Source organism: Bombina bombina, chromosome 9 (genome assembly GCF_027579735.1).
Source record: "Bombina bombina isolate aBomBom1 chromosome 9, aBomBom1.pri, whole genome shotgun sequence".
Taxonomy (NCBI): Eukaryota; Metazoa; Chordata; class Amphibia; order Anura; family Bombinatoridae; genus Bombina; species Bombina bombina.
In genome coordinates this window covers 43,063,238-43,081,569 of record NC_069507.1, presented here as the reverse complement: position 1 = coordinate 43,081,569, position 18,332 = coordinate 43,063,238, and the positions used below count along the sequence as shown (strand labels likewise).

General features: G+C 42.3%; 1 pseudogene; it reads right to left on the bottom strand.

Moving 5' to 3' along the window:
• Nucleotides 1-12,619: 12,619 nt before the first annotated feature.
• Nucleotides 12,620-17,410, bottom strand: LOC128640378 (ras-related protein Rab-8A-like; annotated as a pseudogene).
• Nucleotides 17,411-18,332: the final 922 nt, after the last annotated feature.

Genomic DNA, 18,332 nt, shown 5'->3' with positions numbered 1-18,332 from the left:
GTGCATGTGTATGACAGGGAGTGAAACGTGCATGTGTATGACAGGGAGTGAAACGTGCATGTGTATGACAGGGAGAAAAATGTGCATGTGTATGACAGGGAGTGAAATGTGCATGTATATGACAGGGAGTGAAACGTGCATGTGTATGACAGGGAGAAAAATGTGCATGTGTATGACAGGGAGTGAAATGTGCATGTGTATCACAGGGAGAGAAATGTGCATGTGTATGACAGGGAGTGAAACGTGCATGTGTATGACAGGGAGTGAAACGTGCATGTGTATGACAGGGAGTGAAACGTGCATGTGTATGACAGGGAGTTAAATGTGCATGTGTATGACAGGGAGTGAAACGTGCATGTGTATGACAGGGAGTGAAATGTGCATGTGTATCACAGGGAGAGAAACGTGCATGTGTATGACAGGGAGAGAAATGTGTATGTGTATGACAGAGAGTGAAACGTGCATGTGTATGACAGGGAGTGAAACGTGCATGTGTACGACAGGGAGTGAAACGTGCATGTGTACGACAGGGAGTGAAACGTGCATGTGTACGACAGGGAGTGAAACGTGCATGTGTACGACAGGGACTGAAACGTGCATGTGTATGACAGGGACTGAAACGTGCATGTGTACGACAGGGACTGAAACGTGCATGTGTACGACAGGGAGTGAAACCTGCATGTGTATGACAGGGAGTGAAACGTGCATGTGTACGACAGGGAGAGAAACGTGCATGTGTACGACAGGGAGTGAAACGTGCATGTGTACGACAGGGAGTGAAATGTGCATGTATACGAAAGGGAGTGAAATGTGCATGTGTGTGACAGGGAGTGAAACGTGCATGTGTGTGACAGGGAGTGAAACGTGCATGTGTATGACTGGGAGTGAAACGTGCATGTGTATGACAGGGAGTGAAACGTGCATGTGTATGACAGGGAGTGAAACGTGCATGTGTATGACAGGGAGTGAAACGTGCATGTGTACGACAGGGAGTGAAACGTGCATGTGTACGACAGGGAGTGAAACGTGCATGTGTACGACAGGGAGTGAAACGTGCATGTGTATGACAGGGAGTGAAACGTGCATGTGTATGACAGGGAGTGAAACATGCATGTGTATCACAGGGAGTGAAACGTGCATGTGTACGACAGGGAGTGAAACGTGCATGTGTACGACAGGGAGTGAAACGTGCATGTGTACGACAGGGAGTGAAATGTGCATGTGTATGACAGGGAGTGAAACGTGCATGTGTGTGACAGGGAGTGAAACGTGCATGTGTATGACAGGGAGTGAAATGTGCATGTGTATGACAGGGAGTGAAACGTGCATGTATATGACAGGGAGTGAAACGTGCATGTGTATGACAGGGAGTGAAACGTGCATGTGTATGACAGGGAGAAAAATGTGCATGTGTATGACAGGGAGTGAAATGTGCATGTATATGACAGGGAGTGAAACGTGCATGTGTATGACAGGGAGAAAAATGTGCATGTGTATGACAGGGAGTGAAATGTGCATGTGTATCACAGGGAGAGAAATGTGCATGTGTATGACAGGGAGAGAAACGTGCATGTGTATGACAGGGAGTGAAACGTGCATGTGTATGACAGGGAGTGAAACGTGCATGTGTATGACAGGGAGTGAAACGTGCATGTGTACGACAGGGAGTGAAACGTGCATGTGTACGACAGGGAGTGAAACGTGCATGTGTACGACAGGGAGTGAAACGTGCATGTGTACGACAGGGAGTGAAACGTGCATGTGTATGACAGGGAGTGAAACGTGCATGTGTATGACAGGGAGTGAAACATGCATGTGTATCACAGGGAGTGAAACGTGCATGTGTACGACAGGGAGTGAAACGTGCATGTGTACGACAGGGAGTGAAACGTGCATGTGTACGACAGGGAGTGAAATGTGCATGTGTATGACAGGGAGTGAAACGTGCATGTGTATGACAGGGAGTGAAACGTGCATGTGTATGACAGGGAGTGAAATGTGCATGTGTATGACAGGGAGTGAAATGTGCATGTATATGACAGGGAGTGAAACGTGCATGTGTATGACAGGGAGTGAAACGTGCATGTGTATGACAGGGAGAAAAATGTGCATGTGTATGACAGGGAGTGAAATGTGCATGTGTATGACAGGGAGTGAAACGTGCATGTGTATGACAGGGAGAAAAATGTGCATGTGTATGACAGGGAGTGAAATGTGCATGTGTATCACAGGGAGAGAAATGTGCATGTGTATGACAGGGAGAGAAACGTGCATGTGTATGACAGGGAGTGAAACGTGCATGTGTATGACAGGGAGTGAAACGTGCATGTGTATGACAGGGAGTGAAACGTGCATGTGTACGACAGGGAGTGAAACGTGCATGTGTACGACAGGGAGTGAAACGTGCATGTGTATGACAGGGAGTGAAATGTGCATGTGTATGACAGGGAGTGAAACGTGCATGTGTGTGACAGGGAGTGAAACGTGCATGTGTATGACAGGGAGTGAAATGTGCATGTGTATGACAGGGAGTGAAACGTGCATGTATATGACAGGGAGTGAAACGTGCATGTGTATGACAGGGAGTGAAACGTGCATGTGTATGACAGGGAGAAAAATGTGCATGTGTATGACAGGGAGTGAAATGTGCATGTGTATGACAGGGAGTGAAACGTGCATGTGTATGACAGGGAGAAAAATGTGCATGTGTATGACAGGGAGTGAAATGTGCATGTGTATCACAGGGAGAGAAATGTGCATGTGTATGACAGGGAGAGAAACGTGCATGTGTATGACAGGGAGTGAAACGTGCATGTGTATGACAGGGAGTGAAACGTGCATGTGTATGACAGGGAGTGAAATGTGCATGTGTATGACAGGGAGTGAAACGTGCATGTGTATGACAGGGAGTGAAATGTGCATGTGTATCACAGGGAGTGAAACGTGCATGTGTACGACAGGGAGTGAAACGTGCATGTGTACGACAGGGAGTGAAACGTGCATGTGTATGACAGGGAGTGAAACGTGCATGTGTATGACAGGGAGTGAAACATGCATGTGTATCACAGGGAGTGAAACGTGCATGTGTACGACAGGGAGTGAAACGTGCATGTGTACGACAGGGAGTGAAACGTGCATGTGTACGACAGGGAGTGAAATGTGCATGTGTATGACAGGGAGTGAAACGTGCATGTGTGTGACAGGGAGTGAAACGTGCATGTGTATGACAGGGAGTGAAATGTGCATGTGTATGACAGGGAGTGAAACGTGCATGTGTATGACAGGGAGTGAAACGTGCATGTGTATGACAGGGAGTGAAACGTGCATGTGTATGACAGGGAGAGAAATGTGCATGTGTATGACAGGGAGTGAAATGTGCATGTATATGACAGGGAGTGAAACGTGCATGTGTATGACAGGGAGAAAAATGTGCATGTGTATGACAGGGAGTGAAATGTGCATGTGTATCACAGGGAGAGAAATGTGCATGTGTATGACAGGGAGAGAAACGTGCATGTGTATGACAGGGAGTGAAACGTGCATGTGTATGACAGGGAGTGAAACGTGCATGTGTATGACAGGGAGTGAAACGTGCATGTGTACGACAGGGAGTGAAACGTGCATGTGTACGACAGGGAGTGAAACGTGCATGTGTACGACAGGGAGTGAAATGTGCATGTGTATGACAGGGAGTGAAACGTGCATGTGTGTGACAGGGAGTGAAACGTGCATGTGTATGACAGGGAGTGAAATGTGCATGTGTATGACAGGGAGTGAAACGTGCATGTGTATGACAGGGAGTGAAACGTGCATGTGTATGACAGGGAGTGAAACGTGCATGTGTATGACAGGGAGAGAAATGTGCATGTGTATGACAGGGAGTGAAATGTGCATGTATATGACAGGGAGTGAAACGTGCATGTGTATGACAGGGAGAGAAATGTGCATGTGTATGACAGGGAGTGAAATGTGCATGTGTATGACAGGGAGTGAAATGTGCATGTGTATGACAGGGAGAGAAACGTGCATGTGTATGACAGGGAGTGAAACGTGCATGTGTATGACAGGGAGTGAAACGTGCATGTGTATGACAGGGAGTTAAATGTGCATGTGTATGACAGGGAGTGAAACGTGCATGTGTATGACAGGGAGTGAAATGTGCATGTGTATCACAGGGAGAGAAACGTGCATGTGTATGACAGGGAGAGAAATGTGTATGTGTATGACAGAGAGTGAAACGTGCATGTGTATGACAGGGAGTGAAACGTGCATGTGTACGACAGGGAGTGAAACGTGCATGTGTACGACAGGGAGTGAAACGTGCATGTGTACGACAGGGAGTGAAACGTGCATGTGTACGACAGGGACTGAAACGTGCATGTGTATGACAGGGAGTGAAACGTGCATGTGTACGACAGGGACTGAAACGTGCATGTGTACGACAGGGAGTGAAACCTGCATGTGTATGACAGGGAGTGAAACGTGCATGTGTACGACAGGGAGAGAAACGTGCATGTGTACGACAGGGAGTGAAACGTGCATGTGTACGACAGGGAGTGAAATGTGCATGTATACGAAAGGGAGTGAAATGTGCATGTGTGTGACAGGGAGTGAAACGTGCATGTGTGTGACAGGGAGTGAAACGTGCATGTGTATGACAGGGAGTGAAACGTGCATGTGTATGACAGGGAGTGAAACGTGCATGTGTATGACAGGGAGTGAAACGTGCATGTGTATGACAGGGAGTGAAACGTGCATGTGTACGACAGGGAGTGAAACGTGCATGTGTACGACAGGGAGTGAAACGTGCATGTGTATGACAGGGAGTGAAACGTGCATGTGTATGACAGGGAGTGAAACGTGCATGTGTATGACAGGGAGTGAAACATGCATGTGTATGACAGGGAGTGAAACGTGCATGTGTACGACAGGGAGTGAAACGTGCATGTGTACGACAGGGAGTGAAACGTGCATGTGTACGACAGGGAGTGAAATGTGCATGTGTATGACAGGGAGTGAAACGTGCATGTGTGTGACAGGGAGTGAAACGTGCATGTGTATGACAGGGAGTGAAATGTGCATGTGTATGACAGGGAGTGAAACGTGCATGTGTATGACAGGGAGTGAAACGTGCATGTGTATGACAGGGAGTGAAACGTGCATGTGTATGACAGGGAGAAAAATGTGCATGTGTATGACAGGGAGTGAAATGTGCATGTATATGACAGGGAGTGAAACGTGCATGTGTATGACAGGGAGAAAAATGTGCATGTGTATGACAGGGAGTGAAATGTGCATGTGTATCACAGGGAGAGAAATGTGCATGTGTATGACAGGGAGAGAAACGTGCATGTGTATGACAGGGAGTGAAACGTGCATGTGTATGACAGGGAGTGAAACGTGCATGTGTATGACAGGGAGTGAAACGTGCATGTGTACGACAGGGAGTGAAACGTGCATGTGTACGACAGGGAGTGAAACGTGCATGTGTACGACAGGGAGTGAAATGTGCATGTGTATGACAGGGAGTGAAACGTGCATGTGTATGACAGGGAGTGAAACGTGCATGTGTATGACAGGGAGTGAAATGTGCATGTGTATGACAGGGAGTGAAACGTGCATGTATATGACAGGGAGTGAAACGTGCATGTGTATGACAGGGAGTGAAACGTGCATGTGTATGACAGGGAGAAAAATGTGCATGTGTATGACAGGGAGTGAAATGTGCATGTATATGACAGGGAGTGAAACGTGCATGTGTATGACAGGGAGAAAAATGTGCATGTGTATGACAGGGAGTGAAAAGTGCATGTGTATCACAGGGAGAGAAATGTGCATGTGTATGACAGGGAGAGAAACGTGCATGTGTATGACAGGGAGTGAAACGTGCATGTGTATGACAGGGAGTGAAACGTGCATGTGTATGACAGGGAGTTAAATGTGCATGTGTATGACAGGGAGTGAAACGTGCATGTGTATGACAGGGAGTGAAATGTGCATGTGTATCACAGGGAGAGAAACGTGCATGTGTATGACAGGGAGAGAAATGTGCATGTGTATGACAGAGAGTGAAACGTGCATGTGTATGACAGGGAGTGAAACGTGCATGTGTACGACAGGGAGTGAAACGTGCATGTGTACGACAGGGAGTGAAACGTGCATGTGTACGACAGGGAGTGAAACGTGCATGTGTACGACAGGGACTGAAACGTGCATGTGTATGACAGGGACTGAAACGTGCATGTGTACGACAGGGACTGAAACGTGCATGTGTACGACAGGGAGTGAAACCTGCATGTGTATGACAGGGAGTGAAACGTGCATGTGTACGACAGGGAGAGAAACGTGCATGTGTACGACAGGGAGTGAAACGTGCATGTGTACGACAGGGAGTGAAATGTGCATGTATACGAAAGGGAGTGAAATGTGCATGTGTGTGACAGGGAGTGAAACGTGCATGTGTGTGACAGGGAGTGAAACGTGCATGTGTATGACTGGGAGTGAAACGTGCATGTGTATGACAGGGAGTGAAACGTGCATGTGTATGACAGGGAGTGAAACGTGCATGTGTATGACAGGGAGTGAAATGTGCATGTGTACGACAGGGAGTGAAATGTGCATGTGTACGACAGGGAGTGAAATGTGCATGTGTATGACAGGGAGTGAAACGTGCATGTGTATGACAGGGAGTGAAATGTGCATGTATGACAGGGAGTGAAACGTGCATGTGTACGACAGGGAGTTAAACGTGCATGTGTATGACAGGGAGTGAAACGTGCATGTGTATGACAGGGAGTGAAATGTGCATGTGTATGACAGGGAGTGAAATGTGCATGTATACGACAGGGAGTGAAACGTGCATGTGTACGACAAGGAGTGAAACGTGCATGTGTATGACAGGGAGTGAAACGTGCATGTGTATGACAGGGAGTCATACTGTCTGGGAAATCAGACCGGCCCTGGAAATTTGTATAGACCGCCCAGCCACGCCCCCTCCAGTCCAGCCACGCCCCCGTCAGCCCAGCCCATACAAATTCTGAAACTTGCCAAAAATAATGCTGCAGTGCTCCCCTCCCTCAAGTAAACCTCCCAGACCCCTTCAGTGCTGAAACATGGCTGCAATTAATGACCCAGAGGTCCCCTTCAAGGATGACTTGTTTAAACTATGGAGGCAAATGACTAAACATTCCTTACAAAAGCCTGTGTAAATATGGGCTCCCTCACACCAGCAGCTACACTGACACCTGCAAACTTGGTCTTTGATATAAGTTGTTTTTGTTTTCTTGGTTTCATATATATCATTCATTAACATTTAATTATTAAAAAAATATACTAGTAGTACATACTGTGAATTGATGATCGATTCCAGAGACTGTACTTGAAGTTGAACTGTCTGAACAGTGAACTGTCTGACTGGCTTGCCTCAGAATGATGCCTCTGGCTCTGCTAGACTGTCACTGCTGCTTGCTGGCTGCCAACTGCCAAGTTGCCAACTTGCCGCCGTTTTTTTTGTGTGTGTCCACTCTCCACTGGCACTGTCCCGACTCCCGCCGTCAATCTAGTCCCTGCTCCCACACGTGACCCCATGTGGCTGCTGCAACTTATACTCCTCAAGTCGGCTCGCAGGCGCTCCCAGGGCCAGGCTGAGGCTTGCTCCCTCCACTATAACTATCATGTGTCACGTGTGAGAAGTTGAACGTAAGACACAGATTCAGTCTACTCACGTCACTCACGTAAGCCGCCGGCCCGCCCCACCTGACCCGGGCCGCCGCTGCGCCACATAACTAAGATCTGTGATAATTCCATCCTGAGTGACCTCCCTCTCCCTGGCCCAGTGGTGACCCGTCTGGCCCGCTGCCTCATTGACACTGTGACAGACTGAGCCTGTGACTGTGAGTGACAATTCCAAACAGACACAAACTCAGTCAGTCACTGTCTCTGAGTGAATCAATGAATTAATGATTTTTTGCTCCATGCTGCAGCTGTGGAGCAGCTGAGCTTCTATATTTGGCAATGAATATGAATGGCTAGTAACTTAACTTGCGGTAATTAGTTAGCGGTTAGGTAACGGTTGCTTAAATTACTATTTACTAAGTGTAAGATCAGAAAAATGACATGATGTCAGACAGTGTAAGTAACAGGGAGTGGGACTATTACATTACCGGCAACCAATATCGCAACGCAAGCAAAAATAATAATCGCAATGCAGATTCATATATATAGCAGCAGCGGCCAGCCAAGCTGAGCACAGCCCAGCTGAGCTGCAGGCAGGCGGCCCACCGGGATTTTTCCCTTTATCCCGGCTGCCCAATCCGGCCCTGCAGGGAGTTAAACGTGCATGTGTATGACAGGGAGTGAAATGTGCATGTGTACGACAGGGAGTGAAATGTGCATGTGTATGACAGGGAGTGAAATGTGCATGTGTATGACAGGGAGTGAAATGTGCATGTATACGACAGGGAGTGAAACGTGCATGTGTATGACAGGGAGTGAAACGTGCATGTGTATGACAGGGAGAGAAACGTGCATGTGTATGACAGGGAGAGAAACGTGCATGTGTATGACAGGGAGAGAAATGTGCATGTGTAGACAGGGAGAGAAATGTGCATGTGTATGACAGGGAGAGAAATGTGCATGTGTATGACAGGGAGTGAAATGTGCATGTGTATGACAGGGAGTGAAATGTGCATGTGTATGACAGGGAGAGAAATGTGCATGTGTATGACAGGGAGAGAAATGTGCATGTGTATGACAGGGAGTGAAATGTGCATGTGTATGACAGGGAGAGAAATGTGCATGTGTATGACAGGGAGTGAAATGTGCATGTGTGTGACAGGGAGTGAAAAGTGCATGTGTATGACAGGGAGAGAAACGTGCATGTGTATGACAGGGAGAGAAATGTGCATGTGTAGACAGGGAGAGAAATGTGCATGTGTATGACAGGGAGAGAAATGTGCATGTGTATGTCAGGGAGTGAAATGTGCATGTGTATGACAGGGAGAGAAATGTGCATGTGTATGACAGGGAGAGAAATGTGCATGTGTATGACAGGGAGTGAAATGTGCATGTGTATGACAGGGAGAGAAATGTGCATGTGTATGACAGGGAGAGAAATGTGCATGTGTATGACAGGGAGTGAAATGTGCATGTGTATGACAGGGAGAGAAATGTGCATGTGTATGACAGGGAGTGAAATGTGCATGTGTGTGACAGGGAATGAAAAGTGCATGTGTACGACAGGGAGTGAAACGCTATAGTGGACTGCTCAGTAAATGGATTTGTCTATAAAAATATAAGGATATTATATATAAAGAAATATGTGGTACATATTACATATCAAACTAATGCTTTGACAGTGCATGACATTGGATTTGGCTTCAAATTCCCAAAGTGCTTTTGAGTCATTGTATGATCTTAAGATGCTAATTGAAATATTACATTATTTTACACAATTAACATTTCACCAAAGTCTGCATCTGTAATTAATTAACAAACCATTATATTTTGATTATTGAGTTGATGGAATATTCTAAAACTGCATAAAAAGGCATCTAGAGACAAACCATAACCTTATGGGTAGACTTGATGGGCCTTTTTGGTTCTTATCTACCGTCAAATTCTATGTTTCTACAATATTTTGTTTTGCAGTAAGTTGTGTGAAATCCTTAGAATGTTATGTTGAACACATAATACATTTTAGCCATGAAACTCCACAACCAATTTGAACTGAATAAAATGCTTGTGATTTAGAAAACCGATGTACAACATTTACAAAGAACACTCAACTTATAAAATGACAGTAAAAGCAAAACAAAAGAAAATAGTAATTTTAAAGAAATATCTATTATATTTTGAAGCTCAAATAGATCTAATTAATTGACTTTATAACAACTTGTTTGCAACTGGGGTGATCACTGAAAAAAATGAAATACAAATTTTAAAACTTTTTTCGTCAAACAGGTGTATTAAGAGATGTTATTCACCTATTGATACACAATTCCTATCCACTAGAATATAACTGCAATAGATATTTATCTTGCCAAGAACAGTTCAGCAATCTTGTCCCACACTAAGGTTATTTCAAAATCATTGATATTTGCCTTTGCACTAGTGTCCATGAACTTGGAGGGGGCGTTGGCACGCTCTGACGTACGCGTGACGTGGCGCACTAGGATCCGCGCCAAGTCGGGCTGAGCGAGACGCCACCGGACAGTCGTCCTCGTGCAAGTTAGAGCCCGCTACGAGTTTGGCTGCAGGGTGGAAGTGGGTGACGGACCGGGATCCACAGCCGGTCGACTCAGTCCCACCTACCAGGCCAACTACTCAGGCGTACCAGCCCAGATCCTTAGGTGGGGCGAGTGAGGGGGAGGACAACGCAAGGTAAAGTTAAAACATATCTACCCTCTTTGAAGTGTTGTTAAGCAATATTGCATTTATCACCTTGTAGTTGTCTAGCCCCCCTCGCGAAGCCTTCCAGAATCTGGTTCTAATTTTTTACATCTTAGAGGCGTGTCGCACTCTCACTGCAATAGCTAGCAGTGCTGAAACCCCTTATTTATATTAGGTCTGTGGATAACAGGGTGATGTAAGCTTAGTATGTTATGGCCCCTTGCACACATCCTGCGGAATGTTATGTTGAAAGACTCTTTTGCTGGAAAATCTAACTGCAAGGCGACTTGGATGTCCAAGTTTGGTTGTTTCTCACCCCCCCCCTCTGATAATATTAATAGGAGACGATGATAATCAGCGTGCTGGGCTGCTGAAAAAGGCTCAGACTGCTCAACTTGGCATTATGATGCCGCCACACTTGTGAGTACCTAGTGTATCTGTTGATGCTATAACTACAGTTATATCTTTATGGATTCACACATGTGGGACATATGCCTGTTTTTCTTTGTTTTCTGTCTTACATGAGCTTCAACGCTGATGATCGTGGAAACAGCGAGCTGGGCTGCTGTAAAAGGCCTAGCCTGCCCTACTAGGCACATCTTGGTGCCGCAACCTTTGTGAGTATTCTGTGATAGATTAATCTGAGTTCACAGGTGCACTCTAAACAGATTTACACATGTATTTTTTATTTTGTGTCTTACATCATGTTTATATGGCCGCATACTCCATGCCTGCTGCAAGCCATCTGTAAAGATAGCCAAGGGAAACAGCGAGCTGGGCTGCTGTTAAAGGTCCAGCCTGCAACTAATGGCATGAGAGAGTGCCTTACCAAAATGTGAGTATCCTGTGCTTTTTCTATGCTGGCACAAAGGGGGAAGCAACAGATACACACATGAGGCGGTCTTTGTCTTTTCTTTTTCCTGCATAGTTAGGATATCTGAGGTTGGAATCAAAAAACTCTCTACATCTCGGTTGACATCATACCTAAGGAACAAGTGGATATAGCCTTCCATCTCTTGTTATTTCGGAGGTGAAATCTGGGAAGAAGCAACAGACAGGAAATTTTTTGCAAGCTCCTGAATTGAATCCACTTGAGTATCTGATTGACTCTTTTCTTTTTTTTTTTTTCTTTTTCGCTGTATTTTTGGATAATTCTTACTAATTGTATTCTGTTATAAGCAATGTTGTGCAGGCTGTAATAATAGATTAATAGCACTAGTTTACAACTAATGCATGAGTATTAAGCCAATTTCAACCAGATATTTAAGGTGAGGTTTCTTTTTCTTTCCTTTTTTTCCTTTATACTCCTTTTTTTTTTTTTTTTTTTTCTTTCCCTTCTTTCTCTTTTTTTTTATGGAATGAAGCTGAAGGACTAATTAGGACTAAATAGGGCTAAATAGAAAGCTTAAAGTCCCCTATAATCATTCTTTATGGATAAATTCCTCCTCCCTTCAATGAATAATAAAACAACAATCATGGCGAGCAGAAGGCAGCAGGAAAAAAAGCTAACAAGGCGCAGCACTGAAAATAGTCAGGAGGTAGTACAAGAAAATGTAGTGGAAGCAGTAAATAACTCTGAACTGCTGAAACAAATAAGCAAGCTCTTTTTCCCTAAATTTGAGGCAATTCAGATAAGTATAGATTCAGTATCACAGGAGATTAAGCAGATGGTTACTAGAATTGGTCTAGCAGAACAGCGGATTTCAGACCTGGAAGACAGGGACATAGAGAAAGATAAAGACTTAGTATATATTCAGAAACAAGTTAAATATTTAAGTGATAAAGTTGAGGATCTAGAAAACAGATCCAGGAGGAACAATGTAAGAGTGATTGGTGTCTCTGAAACAGTATCTGAACAAGAGCTAATTCATTTTGCCTCAATTCAACTGCCCTCCCTATTAAACATCACAGAGCCAACATGTACTTTCACAGTAGAAAGAGCCCATAGGCTAGGCAGGTTAAGAGATCAAGAGGATGGTAAGAGTAGACCTAGACCAATCATTATTAAATATCTGAACTTTCAAGAAAAAGTCAAGATTTTGCAAGCCTACAGGGCACAAAAAAACAGTGCTTTTTCGAAATAAGAAAATATTAATCTTCCAAGATTTTGCATTTGAAACCTCAAGCAAGAGGAAGCTCTGTGCCCCCATTTGCTCAAGCTTGATTCAGGAAGGAAGGGTAGTTAGGCTATTATATCCAGCCAGAATCAGTATTCAGACAAAAGAAGGTTTCAGGATTTTTGAAAACCCTCAGGACTTAGAGAACTTCTTGAGAATAGAGCAAAGGTAAAGTGATCAGGTGGGGGCTATAAGCTTAATAATATGGGTAGACATGCCTAGCAAAAGGAGGAATAAGAGAAAGGAAAAGAAAGGGAATTTTTTTCTTGGTGAAGGGATGTTGTTAAGCAGGAATATAAATATTATAATAATTTGGGGTCAGTTTAAGGTAGGTCAGGTGTATGTTTGTGTGGGACTTTCATTTTTTTTTCTTTCCCACACCCCCCTCGGCTCTCCTATATTTCCACTTAATGGCAGAAAAGAAGGATAAGATATGACGGAATCATGTAAATTAGGATCCTGGAATGTGGGAGGGTTTACTTCCCCGGTTAAAAGAAAAGCAATATTACAACACTTTAATAAACTCAAAATTTATATTGTTTTTTTACAAGAGACCCATCTAAGTGAGTTAGAAAATAAAAAACTTAAATGGGGATGGGTGGGCAAAGTTATCTATTCTGCAGGAGTGCAGAGAAAAAGAGGGGTAGCTATAATTTTCAGGAAATCTTTAAAATATAAAATTGTGAAACAGGAAATCGATCAACAAGGGAGATATATTATACTGGAGGTAGAACTAGGCTTAAAAAGATTCGTGTTATGCAATGTCTATGGTCCAAATATAAAAAAAAACTGAGTTTTGGGAATTTCTACAAATTAAATTACTGGAATACAATCAAAATATAATTTTAGGGGGAGACCTGAATTTGGTAGCATCTAGCACGTTAGACAGGAATCGGATGGGGAAAGAGGCTACACCAGGCAGCAAGGATACTAAAATCTTTAAAAAATTCTGCTTTAATTTAGGCTTATTAGATATCTGGAGAAATGTCTATCCAGATAGTAAAGAATTTACTTGTTTATCTAAAGTGTATAAATCTCTATCACGAATTGATATGTTCTTAATCAGTGATAAATTGTTTTCTCTAGCAAAAAAAGTAGAAATTATGCCTATCACAATTTCAGATCACGCCCCTATTATTATTTGCATGTCAATTATGAAACCTAAATTAGGGAATCACAGACTATATTTTCCAACATATTTATATAATAACTTAAAATTTCGAAGTTTCTTGCTAGAAAAATGGAATTCTTATTATAACGAGAATAGAGGCTCAGTATCCAATATAGAATCTCTATGGCAAGCTTTTAAAGCAGTGATAAGGGGAGAAATATTGGCTTATATGATAAAAGTAGAAAGAAAAAATGATGCTTACTGGATTCAACTCTCTAAACAGATTATTAATAAATTTCAAGAATATGTTGCAGATAATAGTCAAGATAATTGGCGAAACTACCTGGAAGCTTTGCGCATTACTTTAAACAGCTATATCAGGATCAACCCATAGATAAACTAAAAAGAGATCTCTTTTGGGATAGGATTAAATTACCTCAAATAGCCAAAGACGACCTGGATCTCCTCAACTCTCCAATTAAGGAAGAGGAGATTAAAAACTCTATTGCAAAACTGAAGTTAAACAAAGCGCCAGGCCCGGATGATCTCCCAGGCGAACTATATAAAATTCTTACAGATACGATTACCCCTACTCTATGTAAGCTTTTTAATTGTTTCCTCCAGGAAAATCAAACACCTTCTAAATATTTTATAGAATCTAGAATAATCTTAATCTATAAACAAGGTAAAAATAAAGAAACAATGGAGTCTTATAGGCCCATCTCTTTGCTAAATGTGGATTACAAAATCCTAACCCACATATTAGCAGACAGACTTCAAAAAGTGATTAGTGAACTGGTCCATCCTGATCAAACTGGCTTTATCAAAGGAAGGACACTTATTAAAAATCTGAGGAAACTAGAGATAGCAATTAATTATTGCGAACAAAAAAAAGAAAGGGGAGTAAAGCCTACAGAAGACGCTGCAATTATCTCGATAGATACACAAAAAGCGTTTGATATGCTACTTTGGGATCATATGTTTACAACCATCACTAATTTTGGTATCCAGGGTAAATTCTCTCAAATTATTGCCCTATTATACTCTAATCCAGGGGCGATCCTAAGTGTTAACTCCTTAACTTCAGAGCAATTCACTCTTCATCGAGGAACGAGACAAGGGTGCCCGCTATCCCCGTTGCTTTTTAATCTGGCTTTAGAGCCTCTGGCAATATTGTTTAGACAAAAATTGCTAGGGATTAACATCGAAGGTCATAGAATAACTCAAGCTATATACGCCGATGATCTTCTTATTTTTGCTCAAAATCTCCAATACAATTTGCCTATAATTATGGAAGCATTAGAAGCTTTTCAGGCCTTTACTGGCTTTGCAATTAATAAAGAAAAATCGGAACTTATGTGGCTTATCAAACTGAAAAGCTCTCCAGAAATTCCTTTTAAGGTGGCTAAAGATCATATCACATATTTAGGGATAAAATTTGCATCTAATTCTAAGAGATGGTACAATCTAAATTTTGCACCAGCTATTGCATCATTTCAAGAAGATTTAGAAAGATGGAAGAACCTGCCCCTATCTCTTATGGGCCGAATACATCTAATTAAAATGATCTCCCTTCCCAAATTTATTTATATCTTCCAGGCCCTCCCACTCCTTTTATTGAGGAAAGATCGGCAGTTAATCAATAAATTAATAACACAATTCATTTGGAGTAAAAAAAAAGCCTAGGATAGCGCTAAAACGTTTGTGTGCCAGGAAAGAGGCTGAAGGTATGGCTCTTCCTGATTTTGAGCTATATAATATTGCTTCCAATTTAAAATTTGTCTGGGACTGGTTTTCTGACAAAGGACATTTTTCCTTGCTTGAAATTGAAGGAGCCTTAATAGCACCTTACGCCCTTAAAGCATTAACACACATGCCTTTAAAATTAATCCCCAAAGAAATAAGGGGGATGTTAATTATAGACCAACCAATTCGGGCCTGGCGTCAATTTTGTTCTAGAATTGGGATAAATCATAGAGGGTCATCTTTTTTAACAATTAAAGGCAACCCTGAATTCGAGGAAGGCTATGACTCTGCTAGATTCAGTGCCTGGTCAGATCTAGGGATCAATTATATCTCACAGTTACTTAAAAAAGAAGATAACTCGATTAAAACTTTTAACGATTGTAAATCAGAATATAATATGCCAAATCGTCTTTTCTTTTCTTATCTACAAATACGCCACTATGTTGAACAGTGCAGGAAAATAAAGGCAATAGAATGGGACAATGATACACTCAGGCAGATAATCAGTTTGTTTCAGGTGGGAAAATTTTCCATTGCGCACTCATACTATGCCTTACTCACCATTCAAGAACAAAGCAATAAAAGATATTTGGAACTCAAATTGGTTCCATTAGGTAATAATCCACAAGAATTAGATTTAATTAAGAACTCTGGAGATAGGGTGGCAAAGGCGATGAGAGGAGAATATTTTAAAGAACAACAGGTAAAGATTTTGTATCAATGTTATTATACACCCAGCTGGCAGGCCCGATGGGATAAAAAACATGAGAAGATAGTCTGTAGCAAATGTAAATATTATGCAGCAGATATGATCCATCTCTTTTGGCTTTGTCCAGTAATTCAAAGATTCTGGGGGAAAATTTCATTCTGGGCCACCAAAATCCTAAATCAATATTTTCAAGTAAGTAAACATGCAGTTTTTTTCTTGGTAACCCAGGAAGAAGCAGGCCCTAGCCATTTATTAATAAACACAATGGTATTGATTGGTAGGAAACATATTAAAACATTGGCAGTCTAATAAAGAACCTAAATTTTCTGAATTTAAAAATGGGATAATATATCAAATGTTCCTAGAACAAGCTTCAGTACAGGCACAGATAGATAACAATATCAGGTTTTTCTTTAATAAATGGGGGATATTTATCAAATCTTTAGAACAGGAAACTCAAAAATTGGTCCTGCAGCCGTTTAAGAACTCTCTCTACTTATTGGAAGCTAACTTAAGAGGCGAGTGGCAGTTTGCCTGAGAGAATGTGGTGGAGACTAGTAGGGGGAGGGTTCCCTTTTTTTTTTTTTTTTTTCTTGTGTGTGTGTCGGTTAGGGTTTGGAGAATATAGCATTATAGGAGCCTGCAGTTTTGGTAAGGGTTTTATATATTAAGAAAATATGCCATGTCATAACTGTTTTCTTTGTTGAGTGGTAAGGTGTGCATCTCTATCCGCTGAAGGTGCTTACTAGTTCCTAAGCGAGACTGTATCCTGCTCTGTTTTATTGTACACTTGTGGATGCACACTGTTATTTTATCTGCTTTTGTGTTGGAAAACCTATTGTCAATTGTTCTTTTTCTCTTTTTTGGGCAAAATAAAAATATTAAAAAAAAAAAAGTGTCCATGAACTTAATTCCATACTCAAGAGCCAACTTTTCGCCCCTCTCTTTGGATACCTGTCATTTTTCATTGACATCACATATGCCCCCAACGATAATTTTCTCAACATCAGCTGATGCATGTTCCTCTATATTTCGGATCCAGTTTTTGATATTGTCAAAGGATTTTTCATTGGTGATATCACATACCAACATAATACGCATTGCGCCTCTGTAATAAGCTGTTGTGATTGTGCGAAACCGTTCCTGCAGTATCCCATATTTGTAGTTTAATTGTTTTGCCATTTAATTCTATATTTCTTATTTTGAAGTCAATACCTATTGTAGATATAAATGTAGAGTTGAAGGCATCCTCTGCGAACCTAAATAACAAGTTTGTTTTCCCGACCCGGAGTCCTCAATAAGAAGCAGTTTGAACAAATAGTCGTAAGTCTTTGCCATATTAAAAAAGTACTATACAGGAGATACCAGTGAGTAGAAGCAATTTCCTGACACCCTTGTCAATCTATGAAAAGGTGCCTGCAGACTGGTAGCTGTTTCTCTGATGTCACCTTGTGGCCAGCCATTTCCTGGGACCCCCCACGAGAGATGTCTTAACGTCACGTGCAAGGTCATGCTACGCGGTGCAGGGCAGGAGAGCAGCAAAGTACTATGTGATGCCAATCGCACAGCATCGCAAAGTAAAAATAAATATGCAAAAGTCCGAAAAACTATTTGTAGGCAGCGCGGGCTCAAGGGGCAGCTACTTTAGGCACCACAACAAAGATTGGGCCCTGGGCAGCTGCCCCTTGTGCCCTACATTAAAGATGGCCCTGATTCAGACCTAAGTTAAATAGATATAAAAAACAGCGCTCCCTTATTATATGTTAAATCAAAGTATTTATAAAAAGAAATAGGGTAAGAAAAAAAGCCCCAGTAAATTACTTACTTGTATCAAAAAGAGCACTTAGAGATTTGCAGTGTAGCCACAGCCTGTAGTTACATAAAGGAGCACACATGCTGAGAACATAAGTTGCATTCTGCCTTTTCTGAGCAAGGGCAAGAAACTGAATTAATGTTTCTCTGGCATTCACTAAACATTAATTTGCTCTAGAAGGTGCCCTCAAACTGTATATGCTTTCCTGTAGAGACCCCAGCCCCCTTTTGGGCTGTAAGAGGAAGTAATTGCCCCTGCAGAAATTAAGTTAAAAAAAAAGGAAATAAAAGGTAAAATAATTTTAAAATGATAATACATACTGCAATGATTTAAATTAGCCCCTATATGCCGTTAGGATGCTCCATGCCAGGCTAACAGTGCTGGGCTTTAGCGCCATTAGTAAAGCATGGAATATCCTACCTTACATGGAGTCCTGCAGCCTCCTCC